Below are 22,683 nucleotides of genomic sequence, written 5' to 3'. Positions count from 1 at the left end.
GAGATATGTCTTTGTTGCTGGACACATCTTGAAAATTTTGAGTATAAGAGCCAATCAAAGCAAAAAGATTATGGTGGTGAATTGGAGTATATAAATTTGCATATTAATAGTGTTGCTGAGAAAATCCTGCGCCGTGATCATGCAAATCTTTTAGCTCTGGCTAATAATGGCTGTCTGTCAACTGCAGAGCAGGGATCCACATGCCGCATGTTCACTGAGAAGTACTGATATAACATATTTGCAAATACCAAAAACAATTAATAGTGCAAGGAAATACATAACTAAGAAAACTTTTCTGCATAACTGAATTCTCATTTTCTGAATAGGTCCTTCTATATAATTAGAATCTGTCTCCCCTTTTCATTACAGCCACTTTAAGTAAACAAATTAAAAAAAAACCCAACATTGCTTATGAAATGAAAAATTCTCCATTTATTCTCTTTTCTTTAAAAAAACCCAAGGTTTGAATACAAGGGCAAACTTCCTTTGCTGCTCTAAAATTGAGGATTTTAAAAAAAAAATCATTAAAGTAATATCCCAATAATAGATAAAAAGGAATTAAGGTTTTAATCATTAACTCTTAAGTACTTGTGGGCACAGTTTCCTTTTAGCCGGTATATGTAGGAACAGTCGCCATGGCTATCTGGCTTGGTTTTGGTGTGGAGAATATGGAAGTTTCCATTTTCTGAAACTCCAGGGCAAACAAGGAGCAGGTGGAGGTAGCAGGCAAATCAGGCTTCAGGAAAAGAAAAAATAGTCACACCTTTTTATCACTTCTAGTTGTGGTGCAATGCGAAAGATTCTGATATATCTTTTCTGTATATATATACAAAATATTATTTTTCTGCTTAAAACACTTGTCTGTTTAATGAAATAGATATATCGGTTTGCAGTACCCTTCAATAATGTTTTCCTGTAATTAATACCATGCTGAGTTTTCCTGTTTGCTTGCTTAATTTAACTACGTTAATATGAGAACAGTATTATAATATGGTTAAATATGTCATCATACAGATTGTGAATTACAAAATTTAGAATATGGGATCTTTTATAGAACACATTTACATTTTGGCCTATAGTTCCATTTTAAGTATAAACATCCGTTCTGTTTTGGGAGATTGTATTTGTAGGTTTGTGGACAGGAAAAAAATGTATGTATATATAGTCTAACACACTTGTTAGCACAACTTGCCGTGTCGTTAGCTCAAGTTACTATAAGCCTCTTGCCCTAGGCCTCCTAGTAGAATCTTTCTTTCTTAAATTTATCTACTTAGTGTTGTCCACTAATTGCTCTTCTCTCCACAGTAAGCCTCACTTTGCATTTATTTTCCCTGAAGGCGTTGAAGATGTTAGTTTAACAGACTCGCCTCCGCTCCATCATTTTGTCCTGTCCCACTCCCTACTAAGGGGAGGATTTACCCAAAAGTTAGTGCTGAGCGGCTGTGATGGAGAGAGTGTCCCAAGCAGAACAGAAAAGAGAGCAGGGGCCAAAAATACTGTGGGGGACATTGTTGTTATTTTATCCATGCAGATTTTTTTGTGGCATCCTTTTGTACCAGTGACATCTGACCTTTTCATCTTCAGGAATGCTCTTTCCATTTGAAAAAGTTGCAGGTCAAGATCAATATGAGGGTGAGATTATCTGCTGTGTTTTTCCTCTTGGTTTTCACCTTCGAGCATCCCGGGCTCAGTGCCCTTGTCCTGGCAGCATTAGTTTTCTCTGTGTTCTAGTGCTTCTCTAAGCTCTGCTGACAGATGAGATTTTGTCTGTCCTCGTATCATATTGTGTTATATTACAGCAAAACAGGCTCTGCAGAAATGGCAAAGGATAGGTCCTCCCTTCTGCTCTGGTGAGGAGGGGAGCTGGACCGCTGGAAAGCAGAAGGAAACGCTGCGATAGCTCTTTCATACTACGTATGTGCGTGGTGCCGCGTTGGTTTCCACATGGTGGTGTTTGGCTGGCAGTTGCTTTGTTTGAGGCTGTGGACTCTCCTTAAACCTGTACTTCCTTACCTCTTCCCCTCTTTCTTCCATCACGAAGGAGATACTGTGACGGTCCATCTCTTTACACGACAGCTCCAGCCTTGCATCTCCTTTAACCAGTACCAATGAACTCTCATTTGTTAGAAGGGAAAAACAGGGTCAAGATTTGCGAAATGAAAATTCATTCGTGTAAGTTTATAACTTGGAACTTTTGACGTACAAAAGACAATTTTGCAGAGTCATCTTAAGGGTTGCACTCTTTCATTATACTGGAATATGCAAAAAGAAATAGATTTTATATTTGAAATAAAATTCTGCGTAAGGGTTTATTTATATAAAGCCAATAGTAACTGTATACGGTCATCAGAAGATAGAATTTGTTTTATAAATGTTTTCTTTTTCTGTAAGCATTTCAGTCACCAAAATTGAACTTCATTGTAGAGAAGTTAGGATATAAATAAATTGGAGAAAATAAATTTCATGTGTTAATGCATGCAGGAATATACATTTTTTCACTCCTTGGAAAATACTAGCTTATCCCTGTAGGAAACATTTCCAAATGTAAACAACAAACATTCCAAACTTAGTTTGATGTTTTGAATATTTTTACTTTTAAATTAAATTCTTAACACCCTGATATGGAATTTAAAACTGCAAATGTGGAAACTATTTGTCCTATTTTAAGTTTAGTGTACAAATTCAAAGTGCCAGAATGTTATCAATTGACAATTTTTTTTAAAATCTGGTAAGAATTGATGCACTTTGCACAAGGAAATACAATACAACACACAAGGAAATTAAATGGAAATGGTACTGAGGCAATAGAATTAGTACTTACGTTTAGGAGAGTTTACAGGAAATAGGACGACAAAGGGTAGGAGAACAGATGGGTGTTACCCAGCTCAAACTGTGCTTAGCACTTCAGAATCAACTCTCCAAGAAAATTATCAACTACACGTAACAGTTACTTTGATACTGCTTTTTTTAATTAAAAAAAATAAAATGTAAAAATGCATTTAATGTCTAGTTAAAGGAAAGGATTGAAATTCTAGCCTGTAGTAAATGAACATGTTCATTTATAATTGCAATTTTTAGGTAAGTGACTTACAGGAATGCCTGCATCAATTTCCTCTTATAAAAAACATGATTTGAAGTTACTGGGATTCTTTATATCCTTGTTTATGTGGTGTTAATTATCAGTTTTAAGACCATATATCTACCTTTGCCTGTCTGTCCTTCAGATCCTTCACCTCAGATGCATCTTTATTTTGTTAACTTTATTAAGCTATCAGAATTAGATCTGGAGTTTGGTTTTCTCTAATGAGAGTTTAATATACTGTGAGGCTAACTTGTAAGAAAAGTTTCCAAGAAAAATTAAAGGTAATAAATTTCATTAACTTTTAAAGCCAACCAAATGCTGATACTTGTATAAAGCTGCAAACAACAGCTGAAATGTTTTTAAAGTTTTGTTTAGTTTATTAGTTTTCAGGGTTGGGGGTGTTAATATTTATCTAAAAATTGTGAAACAGTTAAGTTCTGCTCCTTGTTTTAAATCAAGTCAAATGTTAAATCAGGTAATTTATGCCTGTCCAAAGGGAGGAGTCTTCGAGAAGCATCAACTGCTACTGTCCATGCAGCTCAGCACACTTTTGCTATAGGATGTCTGCTTGTCAATAATAACAAAATATAGGACCAATGAGTTACAAGAGTTTAATGTAATTATATTTCTATTACAAAATCATTTTAAGTCATTATCAATTCCTCCCAAACTTGTGTTTTGTTAACATTTTAACATTTCAGGTATGTTGAGAGGAAGAACTTAAACACAAATAAAAAGCCGTCAATCTTAAAAATTAACTATACTGAATCTTCAGTAAACCATAAAATAACATTAAAAGTACAAATCATAACTCAGTGTTCAACATATGACAAAGATATGGAAGATAAAATCAGATCAGAGTAGTTGGAGCTATAGAGTTACAGTATTTTATTGATGTGTGGTGGTACGTAGGTGGTTTTAAAGAGAGCAGAACTGGACTCCAGCCTCCAAAGAACACCTCGGTAAGAAAAGCAAAGAACTTTTCCAGAAGTTAGTGACTACCCATAAGTAATTCTTAGTCATTAACTAACTCTTCTGGGCTTTTTTGTTTATTTTTTATATTATCCACTATAATAATAGGGCTTGTGGACAAACTATGAATATTTTATAAATTGCGATCCCAGTCACCACTGTCACCCTTTATTTTCTTGTTACATTACTGACCACAGTTCTAGTTATTTCCAGTAAATCTTTCTCTTTATACAAATAATGCAAACCAGGATGAGATGTCCCTGGCTTACAGCTGTGCCTATTTTAATCTATATTCAGACCTAGCTTCTAAATTATTCTACTAATCTTGAGTCAATAAACTTATAATAACAGTATTTCCTAGTGATGGACTTGAGCACAAGCGTTTCATTTTGTTATATAAAACAGCAAACAGCAAAAAGAAAATCCAGTTGAAAATAGTTGTATGCTCTACTATTCTAGCCTCTGCCTTTAATGAGGAAGATACAGAGAGTATTTAGTCATTCTTGCGGGATTTTAGTCATCCCTGATTCAGTTAAACCATTTTGACAGAAACATAATTAAGCTTCAGTGAGTTAAGTACTGTTTTTCCAGCACTCTGAAAAAGTTATTTAATATTATGATTATGTTCAGCAATTTGACAGCAAATAAGTATTTCAGATATTCAAATATAATTATATATATTCTCAAGACTCAGACAAGGATATCAGCATGACATGACTTTTGATTTTGATCATGTAAAAATTGTTCCAAATGAGTGTATGGATGGAAATAAAGAGTCAGAGAAACAAATTTCCTGCTCCTGTACTTTGACTGGAGTAGGTGTTCAGGTTTGTGATTGAAGAATTGTTTTTATTTGTCGTGTCTTCTAGCTTTTACTTAGGTGTAATTTTTTCCTGAAATCTATATGAAATAGTCTTTGGGAGCAGTCAATGGTAGTATTTCCCAAGAATATGAGTAGAAAAAGAAATGTTTTCTAATTAGCTGAAAATTAAAAAAGCTTTCATCATCAGCTACTGTAGTAATAGAGCAGATGATGCAAACATTCACACAAAGATGTGTGGTTTATTGTCTAAAATGCTTAGTCTGCTGAAAATTTGACTATGTTTACCCTGAGGGATAATCAGAACAATAAAATTAAATTAGTCAATAAAATTTTCTAACAGCTCGCTCTATAAAAGATGCAAAATCTGCCATGATTGATGACAAATACACAAGGACCATGATACCTGCTATCCATAGAAGACAGGGTAGTTCACTGGAGGTTATTTAGTGTGATTTATCGCGTATAAGAAATTATTAAGTATATTGCGTCTGATGGGAGTAAGCTCAACAAGGTAGAGAATGCATGTGCCTGTCCTTTCCCCTGAAGCATGACTTCAGAGTTTATGTCAGTGAAAACTCTAGAAAATTACCATAGGTCTGAAGAGTGCTGCTATTTGTGTTGTAATACTTCGCATAAGAAAACATCAGCTGTGGTATGTTTGATTTGCTAATGACACAGAATTTTTATTCCCGTTTTAATCAGATAAGTAGATTTTGGATCCAAGTGGGTTTTTTTCTGGATCAGACAAAAGGCACCATCAGTTTTAATTCAGCCAGAAGGAAAATATTTTTGAGTTAAAGAATGATTTAAAGAACAGTGTGAGAGCTGAGGATTTAATATTTGCGATGTGTGTTGTGATTTTCAGTTCTTTAGTGGCTCTAGAGGCTCAGGTGGTACTGATGGCCAAGGCCACTTCTCGTTTTTGAGTGTTTGGACGTTTGTAACTATGCTTCCCAGAAACCCAACTATTTAAGTATGCCTTTGTAATATTTGTATTGAGTAGCTGTATTTGGAAATATATTCAAAGATAATATGCAAGTCTGCCTAGTAGCAAAGCAAGATTTCTTGAATATTTTAACAAATTTGGTGGAATCAATGGGCTCATAGGATCAAATCTGTTAATATTGACCTCTCAGTGAATAAGTCCTCAGTTCAAAAGAGTTAAACTCTCAGATGTCAAATCTTGGCTGCCTACCTGTTGTATGAAAATAGTATCAAGATGTACTTTTGAATGTTTTTAAAGGGTTTTTTATTTATTTAAAAATCAGTTATAATAATTAAAAAAAATTATCCAAGCATCTGAAATGTGGAACATTTCTTAAAAATCAAATTTTACTTTATTCCTTGTATACTTTCTGTTGACCTGTACAGCATTTTGGGAATAATTTAGGCAGTTTTAAAGTTAGGCAAAAATGTATTTTTATGGTTCAGAAATGAGTTGAGAAAGGCCACTCCTATTGTCATTATTGTTAAATGACAACCTTTCCTTTAAGACAACACAAGTTTAAAAACATGCAAAGGATGTATCTGAGAAGAGATATCTGTTTCTGGTATTGACTCTTATTTGCAAGCTGGCAGCTAGGAAACAGGCATAGTATGTGTTTTTGTTAACTCTCCCATGAATGATGAACATAAATAGTGATAACATGCTTTTTGAAGCGTTAATTTTCAAATATCATCTTAGGTGTTGGTCAGGATTCTATGCTAGCTGGCAAATACAGGCTTTTTTTCGGTAAAAGACAAAACAAAGAGGAAAAAAAGGAGGACGAAAACTAATGAAAGGAAAGGCAAGCAGATACAGAAGGAAGCAGAACATCAGCATCAGTTGTCATGTCTCACCTCTTAGCCAAACCTGGGGAAGGTGGCCGTGGGAGTGTCGTGGCAATTCTCTCTAGTTGTGCTGAGATACTGGCCAGGCTTAGGCTACTGAAGCGTCTGTCCCTGATGTCTTCTGTAACCGGGAAGCTAAAGAAACAGTGGAAGTAGCAGGAGGGCTGCAATACACTTGTATCCGTGTATTCTCATCCATTTCATGTCATAATTGCTTATTGAAATTCCTTTTTTTAAGGAGGAAAATTGGTATGGTAAAGATAATATTACATTTTCTCATTACTTTCTCCATCTATGCCTAATTTTCAGAATTCTAATTTTAGTCAATCAGCTTCCAGAACACTTGTTAGCTGGTCCAAGGCAGGTAGAGTCAAGTTGGGGTTTTTTTCAGTTGTGTTAGTATTTTAACTTTTGCTGACTTGAATAAAGAATTTTATTTAACCAGACTATTGCTGCCCATAGCAATGTAGGCAATAGGCTTGGACGCAGAGTGTTTACTGCCATTGTATCGGTAGCTGCTGAGAACGTGACATTTCCTTTTCGATACTGCTGATCTTATTTCCTGGGACACTTCTGTTCCTTACTTTGAACTGCTCAGTAAGGCAAACGTGCACTGTTCATCATGATAAAGAGGTATTATCTTCTGGTATTCCCGGCCATCCCTGTAATACAATAAAATCAAACTAAAGAGCCAGCAGACAACTGAAGACATCTGTTATCCTCTAATGATCAGCATCTTGACTAATAGTCTGTCATTTTGGAATGACAAATTTTTCATTTACCAGCACACACTTCCATTGAACTTTATACCCACAGTCCTCAATTCTATCAAATGTATTTTTGATAGAGGGCATGTTTCAAAAGGAAAAAAATTACAGGGCTTTTTACATGTTTATGGTCCACTCTGATTTCTCGGTACAAAATTTACAAATTTCTTTATACAGTATTACAAAATTAATTTATCTTTACAAAATGTAAAGCTCCTAAGTAAGGTGGGATTTCATACGTCTTTGTGCTTCAGCAATATACTTGTTAAGGGTTCTTTTAAAGTGAGCAGTAGAGATTGAGATCTGGAAAAAAGAGCTAATCTAAAGAACAGAAAATCAAAGTACCATATTTTTAGGTGGGGGGTTTTTTGGGTGGTTTTTTTTTTTTTTTTTGGTAGAAGATTTTCTCTATATTGTTTACATACTGTTTCTGGTAGCTTTAGTTCTCGCTACCTGCCATTCTCCCACTGTTCTCCCTGAAAGTCCCCACCAAGCCAAGTATTTGTAAACTAAAAGGATCCAAATATTTTCATGACTAATAAGAAGAGGGAAAATGTTTTTCCAGTTACTTCTTTGGTTTTTGTTTGTTTGGTAGGTTTTTTTTTCAGTTTTTTTTTTTAACGTATGCATTTTTATCAGTCCTTACCAACAACTTCTAACAGGTATGTACATGAAGCAAGTCAATCCATTCCACTCATCTCTAATAGGCAATAGGATAGGATCAAGCCTCTGTTGCAAATAAGAAGAGAAACACTTCTGGAAATGTAATGGAATTTTAACTTATTTATCCCTACCAAAATATGAGGTTATAGGCTGTATTATTTGTTGGATGTAGGTTTCCAAAAAAATCATTTAGTGAAAAAGAGCAGATTGGAAGTAATTGAGATTTTGTTCAAAGTTATTCCATGTATCTTATCATCTGCTCCTGTATTTCAGAAGAACTGTCTTTTTTAAGTGCTGTTATGTTTTTATTGACTAAATTATAGAAATCTATAACCTGATCTATGAAAATGGTTCTTTTTATCCTGGCTACTATGGTATTTCACATATTAATTCTTTCATGAACACTGCAGAGAATGCAGCACCAGTAATTGCTAGGCTTTAAAATTAGCTGGGTGCTCTGTTTTTAGATAAAGCATGCAGTTTCCCATGTTGTGTAGGTATTGTTGGAAAAAAATCAGGTCAACTGTGTGAGAATTTAAATACAAATTTAGCACATGTTGTTAGATAACTATTTGGAAAACATTGTTTCTCCCAATGAATAATTCCAGTATTTCCAGCCCAAAAATTTTTTGGAGAAAGACTCAAAATGTGGATAGATCATGTAAGAGGGTGGAATAGAAAACGACCAGATACACTATTAAAATGACTTTTTGTTTGCAGAGGGGAAAAAAACCATAGACTTTCCACTGACCTGGAGGGAAGCTACTATAAATTTACAGGTTGAAACCACAGTAATTTTTTTTAGAGAACAGTTAGGTAAAAGGAGAGGATTCATAATACATCTTCTGACTCAAAGATTTTACAGTAAAATCATAAAGAAACTGAACAACCAGGCAGGAAAGGTGCCTATGCAGTGAGATTAGACATAGTTACTAATGGGTTGTGGACTAAAATTACCTATAAACCATTTGTGCAAAACTCATACTACTTAACACCATTGTTGTTAAAGTTTTGGGGTTTCTTTGAGGGGGTGTCCAGTTGGGGGATGAGACATCTCATAAGACATGAGGAGTTTTGCCAAAAACAGGGGCAGAAAGGTACTGTTACAGAATTACTGGTCTGGAGAAGAGTGTGTGTGCAGGAGTGGATTTAGGATTACAGCGATGGGAGTGAGAGATGTTTAGGAGCGGGCAAACAAGTGTAATCAGTGATGTTAAAGAAAACAAGTAATCTGTGATGGCTGGTTTTAGTGGACTTTATCAAGGTGTGAATCAGAATCTCAAGAGTTACCCTGGAAAAGGAGAAAAGAAAAACTGCAATCATTGTTCTCACCTTAGGTTAAAGATGAGGCCGGTAGACATAATCTTTCTCTGTTTGTATTAGCTCATTTCCCTGTATTAGTCACTTATAGCAGAAACGCATAGTCAAATATAGCAGGATTTTTTTTTGCAAATGCGTTCCTGCTTGTTAAACTTGTGAATTGTTTTTCCCTTAGATACATAATGACTTTCCCAAGGGCTAAAGTACAAATCCAAATTGGATGCACTCTGTATACTCATCAAGAAATGTTGGCAAGAGGCCACCTGGGAGTTGTCCATAGTTGCTGGAGTTTCTGCATTTCAGATTCCACATTAATGGTTTCTGGGTATATCTCATCTTTGGAAACCTGCACTGCATGAGAAAATACATAATTTTGACAGAAATGCATTTTGTTTTCATTCTCAAAGAATAATTTGCAGATTTTCCCTGTCCCTTGTGTGGCATCTTGTACTATCATGATGATTTTCTTTGAATGCTTTTCCTGGAAATGTAGTGAAAACAGAGTCTAATTAAGTAAAAAGTGGCAAGGAGAAAATATTGACATATACTTAAAGTTCTTGGATTTATGTATGATAACTTGACTATTTTTTTAATATTAAATAATTTTTATTTCATAACGAGTACAATCCAATAGCATAATATAGTTGTAGAATGATTTGCTAGAAAGACTTCATATATAGTGGCTACTGCTTTTAATTAATTTTATATATTTATTTAACTTTCCTGAGGTCATAATATTATACTCCATTTTATATTGTGTTTAAATAGAATCTGATATCTGACTGCTGTAGACTGTAAAGAGATTTAACTTGCAATTCATTTATTCATTTATTCTGTGGAATGTGCTATGAGCCCAAATATAGGCCTATGTAATTGAGCACGAGATTCAGAAGAGATTCTCTATGTTGGTAATAGCTGTTGATACTGTTGTAGACCAGTTTTAAGGGAAACAATATAGAGTCTGTTATTAATTTAGATAAGCAAATGAATCAAAAGCAAAATAACCAGTTAACAGGGAATCATGCTAGTTGCTTCAGGTTTTAAGTGGATAAACGCTTCATTAAAAAGTGATAAAATAGGGAAACAAGAAGAATGTCACAAATCAAACCAGCTTCATTTTTTGGTAAGCTAAATACAGTGTATCTGGAAGGTATGAGGTGCTTGTTGTTCTGAAATGGGTATGTAATAGCAACAGTCGGTGTCCAAAGCAAACAGAGGCGCTCTGCTCTGCTAAGTAGTTCAGGAAACACATCATGCCGAAAGAATCCTGCTGTGCTAAAACCAGTTTCAGGTGAAGAACATATTTCTAGCCCAAGGCACCATAATCTGATGGGCAATTTGAACAAGTGAAATTCGGTTGTCCTTACAAAGGCTAAATAAATTGTCATCCATAACATCACTAGTCTTCCTTCACAACACTTGGTTTAGAAATTCTACTTCTTTGTGATCGCTTGGATTGCTATACTGTTACTGCAGGACAAAACAATTAATTTAGAAAACGGATTTATGAACTCCTATCGGGATCTGAGGTGCTGATAGTTTTGCTTTACGGGTATTGGAACTAGAATATAGCACCTTGTTTCTGTATCTGCTGTGAAGATCCCAAGTCTGATTTATTTGCCTTTTTGTATAGACTATCTGGTGTTTTTAATTTAGACTACTCCAAACTTTCAATGAGTTCACATCATACTAATGTTATTGAATTTGAAAATTTCTGTTTATTAAAAAAAAAGTCCTTCTTTTCCTCATATTTTAGACAAAATTGGGAGAGATGTTGAAAAATACCTTAAAAACATCCTTCAATTCTGTCCTCGTATCTGTTAGAATTGTAGTGGACCAAAAATCTTTTATGATAGAAACAATTCTAAATAACTTTTTGCTATGAAATAGAGGGAAATCAATTGACAGTACCATGTTAGTCAATAGTTCAGTGGAAATGTTTCATTTCTATTAGTACTAGAAAATAGTTTTGAGAATTTTTTTTAAAGAATATAGAATTTAAAGAGTTTTTCTTGTTTTGTTGTAGTAACTTTTGAAATAAAACATCAGAATATAGAAAAATCACAGTGTTTTTATTTGTTGCTTTATTTTGGTGGGCTTTTTTTTAGGAGAACACCTCAACTGTGAAGATAGGACTACTTGTACTCACATCTGCATTAATTAAGTTGTTCTGTTTTGTTTGAAAATATGGTCATGTATAGATAAAAAAAAGGGAAGTGCAAAGACCTTCAACTTGAGGATTTTAAAACCTCTATTTCTGTTTTCCCAGAGTTCTAGAGCACATTATATTCTCATTAACTTTCTGTTTATCTTTTCTCAAGAGTTTGAAGCCATGTTTGTTGCTCTGTGGTCTGCATTGCTACCAAAGACGTTCTCAGGGGAGGGACACCACACATTTGAAAGAGTTTTTCACTTGGATTCTTTCATGTGCCTGTGATCCTTAAAAAAAAAAAAAAAAAAAAAAAGATTTCACTGACATGACACTTAGCATGTCTAATGTTAAAATTTCTGTTGATTTCAGGATGAGCAAGAATTTGCAATGGTGCAATTCCAAGCTACAGACAGAGAAATGAAGAAAAGGAGGAGGTAAGGACCAGATGTTATAGCACCACACCCACAGGAGATTGCATTTATGTTTCTCTGCTTCAGGCTCACAGAAACACAGAGAAGTTTAATACTTTTTCATCCGATGGATTGAATATATTGTAGTCATTCTGAACAGCCTTTTTTATTTTGACTTTCAATTAGAGAGCCTGCATGCATGCATGTGTTTCTGTGTGTGCATGCTTTAGAGTTAGGATTGGAAAAAAAACCCAACCACCACCTCTCCCCTCTAATTCTTATCCAATGACATTTCTTAGGGACATATATCTTAAGAAACCGCTTACTTCAATATCTTGGATGCAATTAAAATTCAAAACTTTAAAAATGGCATTTGGGTCTTCTCCAAGTATTTACTTGTCTTCCCAAAATTTTATTCTTTATTCATCCTCTACAGAAATACCTTTTTTTTTTCATGTTTTCTTCTCTTGGCTTTGATTATATGCACTGCAAATAAAGAAATTTCTGCTGACATTATCTGGGTTAGAAAACTGTGAATTTTCTCAAAACATATTGCACTCTCCCTTATGTCTAACATGCTCCATATGTTGATGTTCTCAAATAGGGCTGACTGGGGAAATAAAACACTTCCTCTTCTGGAAAAAGTCTATTTTTGGAGAAAAGTAATTCCTCCAATAATTCCTGCTCTTTGTCAATGACAAAGTAGTAGAAGACTGATCTAGGATATGTGAAACCAGGGTTCGGGTTGGTTTTTTTGGCCTGCCGATTCAGTTTCTTCTTGAAGCTATTTGCTTGATGGGTTTATTGGGGCAGGGCACTTGGTACCCCAGATTGATTTGGCAGCTGGGGCAGCCTAACAGCTCACTGTGTCTGAGGAGGCACAAGCCTTGCTCTCATCCAACAGTTCCCCCTTTGCTCGTGCGGGTGGTTGTGTAGCCCTTTCAGGTTGCTAACTTGAAGCAAACCGCTTTTTTTTTATTTGCCTATCTGCTGATTCAGCAAAATAAACTGGCTCACCAAGAGGGTGGGTGAGTCTCAGAGATTGCTGAAGGAAAATAGAAACATATGTGGGATGAGTTAGATTGACTCAATTATTTTAGCGAGCCACGCTTGCCCGCGTATACTGATGGTTAGCGTTTGAGTTTGTTCCCTGTGAGGTAAGGTAGGCACGTTCGGATTCCATCTGTGCCTGTGTAAGTCCAAGTACTTCAACCCGACTTACCCTGTATCACGAGGCTGTTGGCTGCTCTGTGGTAAGTGTGTTCTCTCTCATTCTCGTTTAGAAAATACGGTAATCTTTTCTCGTACGAGAATGTTTCCAGGAAACAATCTGAAACCTGTATTTTCTGAAGGGGGATGGGGGGAAAGGCCCAGTTGGAAAATTCTCAGATTTGCTGTTGGTTAGATGGCCATTAATTCTTTTGCCAAATCACTATGGGAAGGGAAATGGCTACCTACAAACTTACCTTCCTAGCCTGTGCATGTTGCACGCTTACAAATTTACCTTGCAAAAGGGGAAAAGGTGGAGGTATCTGCTCAGAACATCATACAATATTTGAAGAACGAGCTCCTGTCACGATCTTTTTTACTTTGCATTTATGGGATTCACTATAAATACCACATGACGTATAAGAAACGCTTCTGTATTCTGTGGCTTATCATTTGCCTTTTCGAAAATTCTGGTTTATTGACCTGCACATTCCCTGACGAGTTGTATTACAAGTGGAAAGCTCTATTGATGGGAACACTATAAAGCATTGTGACTGTGTTCTTGCAAAAGTCACTATACCCCTGATAAACACTGCAATTCTGTTTTTTAAGAACAGCGTCTGAGCAATAACACAAATCCTTGTGTGTGTGTGTGTATACATAATAGTAATATTATGTTCTTTTTTTTTTTTTTTTTTTTAATGTGTCAGTTGATTAAGCTGTGCTCTGGAGTTTTACCTGAAGAGTTTGCACCTCTCATACAACAATAGTCTCAGATTATGAGATAGGATGTTGGGCTGGGGAAAAAAAGAGGTTGGACAGCCATCTTAGTTTTGATTGTCAAAAGTAATGGAATTAACATTGGGTAAATGGTTATTAGTTTGTGTGCTTTAGTACGTGTAAGTAATTGCATCTGACAAATAGAAAAAGTACAATTTCAGATCTTATACACATATAACCTATAGTAAATATTTATCACATAGAACATTTAAAGTTTTGCTGCACTGGTAACAGAGATTTGTAATGCTTTTTATTCTTTCCCTTAAAAAAAAAAAAAAAAAGTCTTGAGAATTATAGTTGGTCTGGTTTTTATTGCAGTATGAACTGAAAAAGATCTTGTTTCCTCTGGAGAATGTGAGCAGTTACATATCATTGCAGGAGGGAATTGTTTTCACAAACCAGTCTCTTAGTTATGATATATAAGACACCATTTTACCTAAATCCGGGAGTTGCTGATACTTCTTATACAGCAACAACTAAGAATCATCTGTCAGTAGTTTATAACCACATCTGTGAATCACTGGACCACAGCTGTAGCTTGCAATATCACTTTTCAGTGATTAACAGGTCTTATAGCAGGTTTTTTCATTGCATCTTACAAAATCTGTGGGTTGCTGTAGAAACTATTGCACATTGAGACAGTACATATATTTGTGCATTATAGAAAGTGTGAAGAATATCAGCTACTAGACGTTTACTTTATTTCTGCATTCTGAAAATGAACCTCACTTCTTCATCAGTGTACTATGTCAAGGAATCCTATTACATTAAGTTTGATAAATAAACAGCATTAAAGATTGCACTGGCAGTGTAACAGGCCTGTTTGACAGTGAAAGATTTTAAAATGCCTACTTCACACAGAAGAAAATGAATACTGGCTCATTTTATGTGCCAAATGACAAACTATAATGATTAATAGACCTATTTAAATGAATAATTGTCCTATGTACTATACCAGCTTATGTTGTACAATAGCTGTATATGCAGCAGCTGGCAAACTTCTTCTACGAAGATGTAAAAGATGAGAGTTGGTAAAGATAACAAATAACAGCTGAGCCAGGCCAAGCTAAGAATAAGCCTAAACTGCATTTCCAATGACCTCAGTGGAGTTCAGAGAACTTGAATTGGCATCTCACGGTTTCATACACCCTCTCCCCAACTTTATTTCCAAGTCTTCCATGAATCTCTTTGCTGTAGAATATCATGTTTTAAAGATCTAAATTAATCCCAGTGAACAAATGTATGGCCAAATTTTCTTTGTTCTATATGACATCTTAAGTGATCCGATTCTATTCTTTCTTAATAAATAAGGAATCAGTGTGGCTAGCATAGTTGTAACAGAATTGGAGTTTGTGATACACGCCTGCATTTCTATTTTACTTTTCATTTCTCCAGCACCGTGGTAGGAATTGCTCACTTGCTGCACAGCAACTGTCGCAGGGCAGGTGGGATCATCAGTTAGTGGTGACATAGAAAATAGATCTGTGTTTAACCAGGTTTGATCAGATTTATGTGACTATCATAGTCACATGCAGGGAAAGGTTTGTGAGGCTTTCTCTTCACTTTTGCATTGTAGGTCTCTACATCCTCAGTTCCAACCTGTGTTCTACTTAATGGATTTTATAGCATGGCTATGCATCTTCTAAAAATTTAGTATTTTTGTTGGCTTTTTATTAATTTTGGCATTTTGCTTTCACAAATATAGGCTGACAAAAAGCTGTTGAATTCTTGGTTACTGCTAATTTGCTCATTTGGCATTAGTAGAAGCATTTAAATTATTATTAATATTTGTGGATAAAGGATCCAGAAATATATTACTTTTTTATCTCCGTAGTTATAAGGGTAAAAGTAATTTTGGAACGAAAGAGTTCTCATTGGTGTTGATTTCCGTTGTAGTAAGAACATATACACACACACTACAGTATTGGCCTCAGAATAATTAATGAAAAAATAGTAATTTGGCCAAATTCTTCAGGTAGACCCCTATGGGGACACACAAACACATTGCCATTATATTAACATTTTGCCAACATAAACAGGAGTATTTTATAACTTATTTTCTACAGCCACTGTAATTGTTTATATTGAAAGCAGCGGCTTGAGGAGGAAGCTAAATTGTTGAATTGGCATTTCAAGCTCGCTTTAAACTTAGGTCTTTTGCTGCTTTAAATGTGCTAATATAGGAATGACAAAGCTTACCCAGTTCAGGCCTTTTGTCAAGGGACATTTGTGATTGACCAAGTTGTAAAGAAGCACCCTTTCTACTCAGCTGTCCACCTAGACTATACTCAAGCAAGTTCATAGTCAGTATAATCATCGCATTCTTCCTTTACCTGGTCTACAGCCAAAGCACCAAAATCCCTTACCCTTTTGCCTGACCCTTGTAGGTGTGACCCTTTTCAGTGGGCAGGTACTCCTCTGGCTTTAGGCAGCTCTTCCAGGAGATACAGCAAGGCATTAAGAAAGAAAGCACTGATTAATGAGTTTCTGCAAATAGTTTGTTCCATGACTTTAGGATTTGTGGCAGTGCCCTCTTGGGCTGTTTTCCCTGTTACTGGTGAGAATCTAGATTGTATAATGGGGTGTTTATCTTTTACATGATTTACTGTCTTACTGCGTTCTTCTCTGAGAAGTTTTAAATACGTGGAAAAAAATTATTTGGCACCTTGGTTAATGTTAGTTTAGCTTTTGTAACCTCTAACAGAGCTCAGAGAAGCTCAGCAGACCGTGAATCTTGTTTTTGTGAGGCTGCCTCTTGTTTAGGTTGAAGTGAGCATGTTTTAGTGACTCTGTGTTAGTTAATCTTACAAAATCCATGTCCGTAACCCAGTCAGGTCATTCGAACTATTACCTTAATGTTCACCTTCTCCATCTGAAATTTTAGGTGAAGATTTAAAAATTTTCATTTTTGATATCTTTTCAATAGACTTTTTTCCCCAATACATCTCTCTTCCTTTTAAAATGACATTCTTTGAGGATAAGCTACTGAGGATAATTTTGCCTCTTTGGAGGGCTCATTTAGACTTGTTTCTTTCACTTACTAATTTGCAAGCAGAGATCCACACTTCCAAATCAAAACTCTAGTGAATTGAGGTTATGTGTCTTTCTTGAATCTATAACTGCGTGTGAAGAGCTGAAGTCAAATATGATACAGGCTTTCTTAGCCTCATGCATTAACCTGAACTTCGCTTGTGCAACATCCGTTTCCCCCAGCATGGGACCAATATGTTAAGAGCAGAGTAACACCTTCTGGCGTGTTCTGTAGCAGTATCGGGAGGTGGCAGGGGGGTAGCCTGGGCTAACAGCCAGCTGGACACCCACCCACCCACCCACCCACCCCACCCTGTGGGATGAGGTAGAAAACAGGATGAGAAAGCTCATGGGTCAAGATAAGGACAGGGAGATGGCTTGCCAATTACTGACGTTGGGTAAAACAGACTCAACTTGGGAAAAATCAATTTATTGTCATTTAAAATAGATTTGCATAGTGAGAATGAAAAATACACATACTGAAACACCTTTCCTCCCCGTCCTTTCGTTCACTCTCTTTGTTCTTGTCTCCTCTGCCCTCACCCTAAGATTACAGTTTATTTTCTCACAAAAAAAGTCTCTTAAGCATATAAAATAGTGCATGTTCTTTTTTTTTCTTTTTGTGACTATAGTGGTTTTTACCAGAGACTTCAATGGAATTTAATAGCACATGAAACTTATCATAGAGAAATGTCATTAGATAAACTTTCTAGCCCTCCCTCAATCACTGCAAAATTGCTACTATTTCACTTCGTATATTGCATGCTAATGGATTGTTTTAATAATTAATTACTTTGTATGTTATTTGAGTTAGACAGTGCAAATGAGTTTTATAACCTTATGACACTCTCCTTGGAATCCATCCCAAAGTTAATATTTTTACTATTATGGAACAACAGAAGCAGGTAGTAGAATCTGAGTCTCCGAACTGTGTAAAGGGAACTGGTAAATCTTTTGAAATGTATGTCTATTATTAACTCACTGATGAAAACAATGTTTTCTTAGGGCTTAATTCAAAATCCATTGAAATTGATGTAAGGATTTCCAGGTTTAGGTTAAGGTCACAATCATACAGTTGTGATAAGCAACCCCCAAATAAGTCTATCTTCTTCTTGGCTTCACTTGTATAAAGTAAAGATATCATAAGTAGACTTAATATCTCTAAAAATACTTTCAAATGCAACTCCCTGAGAAGTGCTGTAAAACCTAATGCAAAGAGAAGAAGAATAACAGTAAATAGCCAGTGAGCCTGTGATGCCCTGACAGAATATCTTTCCTATCATTCAAAAGCACCTTTTCATTCTTTGAGGCCTTTTGGCAACAACAACAAAGACAACTAGAAAATAATCTTCAGATTAAATGTCCCTGTGGCAATACAGACTGCGATCTGCAGAAAGAAATTAAATAGCTTAAAATGTGTTGTTTCAAAAACGTACTTATAATTGTGTGGACCAGCGCACATAGGATACTGCAACCAGCACAGGCTCTTTCATTCATCTTGATGCTGTTGCCCTTTCAGGTTTTCCAGGATTGATGAGATAGTGATATCATAGCACATCCGAGCTTTTTCTTTAGATTTGTGAACATGCTGAAAACATAGACTTTTATTGAGAGACAAACCTGCACTTCCTTCTGTTTCTTTCCCACAGTCCAAGATTCTCACATTTTCTTTTTGTCTAGTTTTATTATTTCATTTTAGCAAATTTTAGTGTGGGACAGGGAAGTCTGTCTTTTTCTCGTAGATACAAAGTGCACCATCTCCATGCTCATGCTGGTTTTTTGTTCCTTCTGAAAAAAATCCGCTTTTTCAGAAACAGGATTTCCTGTTTCTGATTCAGTGAATGGAAAATTGCGTGGAAATCAATGTTGTGGGGTCATGAGAGGCAGAATACAAAGGATAACCTAATAAAGATTTATATGAGAGTATATAGCTTGTGAGGGCTTCTGTCTCTCAGTGTTACTTGCTCTGTTTGCCTTATATCACACTGGGGAAAAAGAATGCCCTCATTTTATATTAGGTTGTGTTGTGCACTTCAGTAGAATATGTGTTATTTTAGCAGACGCATTGTAGCAAGCTAATAGCATTTTTCAGTGCTTGCAAGGGACATGGATTTTTTTTTTTTCTTAATCTTGCCATTTCATTTAAAGTATCCTTCTCTTTTCTGAGGTACATCTAAAATGGCACTAGGGGATTTTCTATTTACTGTTTTACAGAGAAAATTTTGCTGAGTTTTAACGTGCTATGAGTTTTAGTGTAACACGCAACTTTTCCCTAATGTGGGCTTTCAGGATAAAGAAGGTTCTGAGGATCTGGTGAACTTTCTTGGTCAAATTACATCAGTGATGGCACCACTACTTCCCTGGTCCCTTCAGCTTGTTTGCACATTTAACAGTGACTCTAACTTAGTTCATTATTCTAACCTGATTTAAGATAATTAATTTTAAAAAAATTAAAAGCACCACACTTAGAAAACTTGACTGATGTAGACAATCAGTTCTGTTGCATAAGAGCATAAACTTTTTGTTTATATCAGTTTTCAGAGTTAGAATTACCCTTCGATATTAGCTGATAACCTGCTGTGGGTTTCCTGATCTCTTATGAACCTGCGGTAGCTATATATCATTTTTATATGGAGATAGAGTTGATAGAAAAATATCAATTTACATTCAGTCAGGCCTGGAGAGGAAACAAAAGTCACTTGACTTCCACCATATAGTTTTCCTGTTATTTTGATTATCGTGGACCCATAAAAGACAGGTGAATGGCCAATTCGCTGGCTTTTTTTCAAGGAGTGAGGTACTATTTGATATGAATCAGAGTAAAAAATAATACAAAGTCATGCAAAAAAGCAATAAAATAACATATAACAGAATGTCCATAAAAAATATGTATTTATAGGTATCAGAATGCTAACAGCGTGATTAAAACAGTAAAGGTCTTTGTTTTGTGTCATTGTTTTCTTTTTATTAAGCTAAAATGTAAATCTTATAATTAGCGGGAAGAAAATGCAGGAGGGAGTTGGCAGTTCAGTCTATAAATTGAAACTTTTCAAGGTTGATGTCCAGGTGTTCAAATCAGTGCTTACAACAGATACAGTATACAGCCTAGTGAAAATCAATAACATTAACAGATCATGTTATTCAAAGTTATGTGAATGCCAATTAAGTAAATAAATGAACAGAATGCGATGTTGTCATTGAGAGATCTTTGATTGAGAATAAAAATGCAGGTTATAGAAAAAAAGCAAGAATTCAGTCACAAAGACAATGTCACAGTGATTAACACTCAAGGCACATTTGGATAAAGAACATAGAAAAGAGGAGTACAAATCTGCAACCAAATGCAGACTGCTCTAAAAGATGATTTCAGAAGTTAATTTATGCAGGTGGTTTATATTTGAGTTTTAAAATGATGCAAAGTATTAAAGATTATTTATCAGATGACTATGACATAGATTGTCATTGTGGAGAATGATAAGTAAAAATATCTAGGAAGAAGGGCATTTCACTCGGGCAAGAACGCAGGTCATGGTAAAGCACAAGAAGTACAGTTTAAAGTATGGTCCTGTGATGTTTCTGCGGGAAGTGGAAAAGAAGGAATGCTTGAACCCTGGGTACCTCTACTTTTGCTCCCTGCTAGATTTCACTTTGGCATCTAGAGATAACATCTCTTATGACTGCAGCTTAGCCAGAGATATTCCAGGTTCTGCGTCATCTGAACACCTGTCACATGGAGAATGTCTGTGCCTGCCTCTCCTTGGCTATCTTAGTATTTCTCTCTGAATTTTTCTGAGCATCATAATCCTTCCCTTAGTTTTTATGGTTCTACCTTCTGAACGCAGTTCCACAGATCTGTAGTGTAAAATCAGGCCTGCGTGGCTGAGAACTTAGTGTTTTCCTAATCCCTTTTTCTTTTTTTTTTTTTTTTTCTTTCTTACTGCTTCAGTTGGCATCTTTCTTCCCTCTTTAGTGGAGACTTCAGTTCTTGTCTCTTTGATTCAGTAGGTACTCAGATTAAGTAATGTAAGTAAATGTAATTCTAATCAGTTACATTTTTCCCTTTCCGGTGGCGATTGCTTTTTACCCACCTTTCCCATTTAGGAGAGGTTATGCAGGAACAGTTCAATGAGATCTTACTGGTTTAAACTGAAGAAACCTTTCTAATGAGCTGGCACCAGAAAATTTACTGTGTCAAACAACTCTCTCCATTCACTGAGCAAAATCATCTTATTCAAATGCAAACCATAAAGTAGAATCAGAAATTTTTCAGTGCCAGAACATCTAACAAAACACTATTTGGGAAATGTTACTTTGCAATGCAGTCGCTGGTTAATTTTTTTCTCTAAGGTCTTTTGCTACTCGTTAAGTGAAGTATTTTTAGTTTACCTCTGGACCTACTCACAATCTCAAGTACAGTTTGTGTAATGTAAATATAGGTTATCAAAGAATACTTTGGTTTTGATGCTGTAACATGAGTTATACCTCTTTTACTTTTCCAACTTGTATGAATTTTATTCAAATGTTGTAAGAAGTCCATGGAAAATACTTGACTTTGAGACCATATCAAACCAACCTCTTGCAGTGTCACTGTTTTCTATAGAATAGCTTATCTTTACATGGTAAAAAAAGTGTCTTTCATATCTTTCTTTCTGTCTGCCTTATCTTCCTTTAACTATTTTGTCTCAGAGTTCCTGGCAGAATATCTAGGAGAATGATTTTCATTTCTGAGCGTACACCTCAAGTAATGGAAAGTATTATGTTCTTATGTTGCATAGGGAATCTGTCTCACAGCAAGGCTGGTGAGACCTGAAACGTTGCATCTGAGTGATCCAAAAGTAGCATTGAAATGCTATTTTAGCTCTCCAGGAAGATGAAAGAGCTTTTTACTTTCTTGCTACTATTATAATTTCGGAGTGACAAGTGATAAAAGCAGCGTTGGACTGAGTGCCTCCCACAGTTTTTAACAGCATATCTGAACCATATGTAATACTTTCTTTATTGATAGGAGTGGAAAGTAAGTTGTTCATTCTGCAAAATGGAATTTTGGAGGTTATGGCTGCGTGTGCAACTTGGTGTGCACAAAGGACACAGCAATTAGCTGTACAGACATCGATAACATACATAGATCCCTTTATTCACAGCTATTTGAATGCCAGTTAGTTTGAACAGATAAACCGAGATAATGATAAACTGTCAGTCGAAGCGTTTAGAAGGCAGGTAGTGTGACAGAAGATGACAAGGAAGGAAATGAGCTAAAGCATGAGGGAGAAAAAGAGACTTAGAAAAACCTCTGAGTACACTGACACCAGCTGACTTTTGAAGTACATTTTGAAGAGGATAGTGGCACAATGAATATATGGAACAAAGCCCACACAAGTTATAAAAGCATGAATATACTTCTTCCTTGAAAGTATCTGAAATCAATTTTTGCCCCATTTTTAGAGGTTTAGCAGCCTCTTTGTTTTTCCCCTAAAGTATTGTATACCATCTGCTATTGTTTGTCCTTTTGTTTATAAGACATACTGATAAAGCAGACCTTATAAACAGTTTTGGTCTTGAATAAAGACTTTAAAATAAACATGAAAATTGTGGCCTACATTCAGTGAAACAAAACAGATTTTCTCAGACAGTTGGTAGGATAAACA

The sequence above is a fragment of the Balearica regulorum genome, chromosome 8 (assembly GCF_011004875.1).
Source record: "Balearica regulorum gibbericeps isolate bBalReg1 chromosome 8, bBalReg1.pri, whole genome shotgun sequence".
Lineage (NCBI taxonomy): Eukaryota > Metazoa > Chordata > Aves > Gruiformes > Gruidae > Balearica > Balearica regulorum.
Note: the sequence above shows the minus strand (reverse complement) of the source record.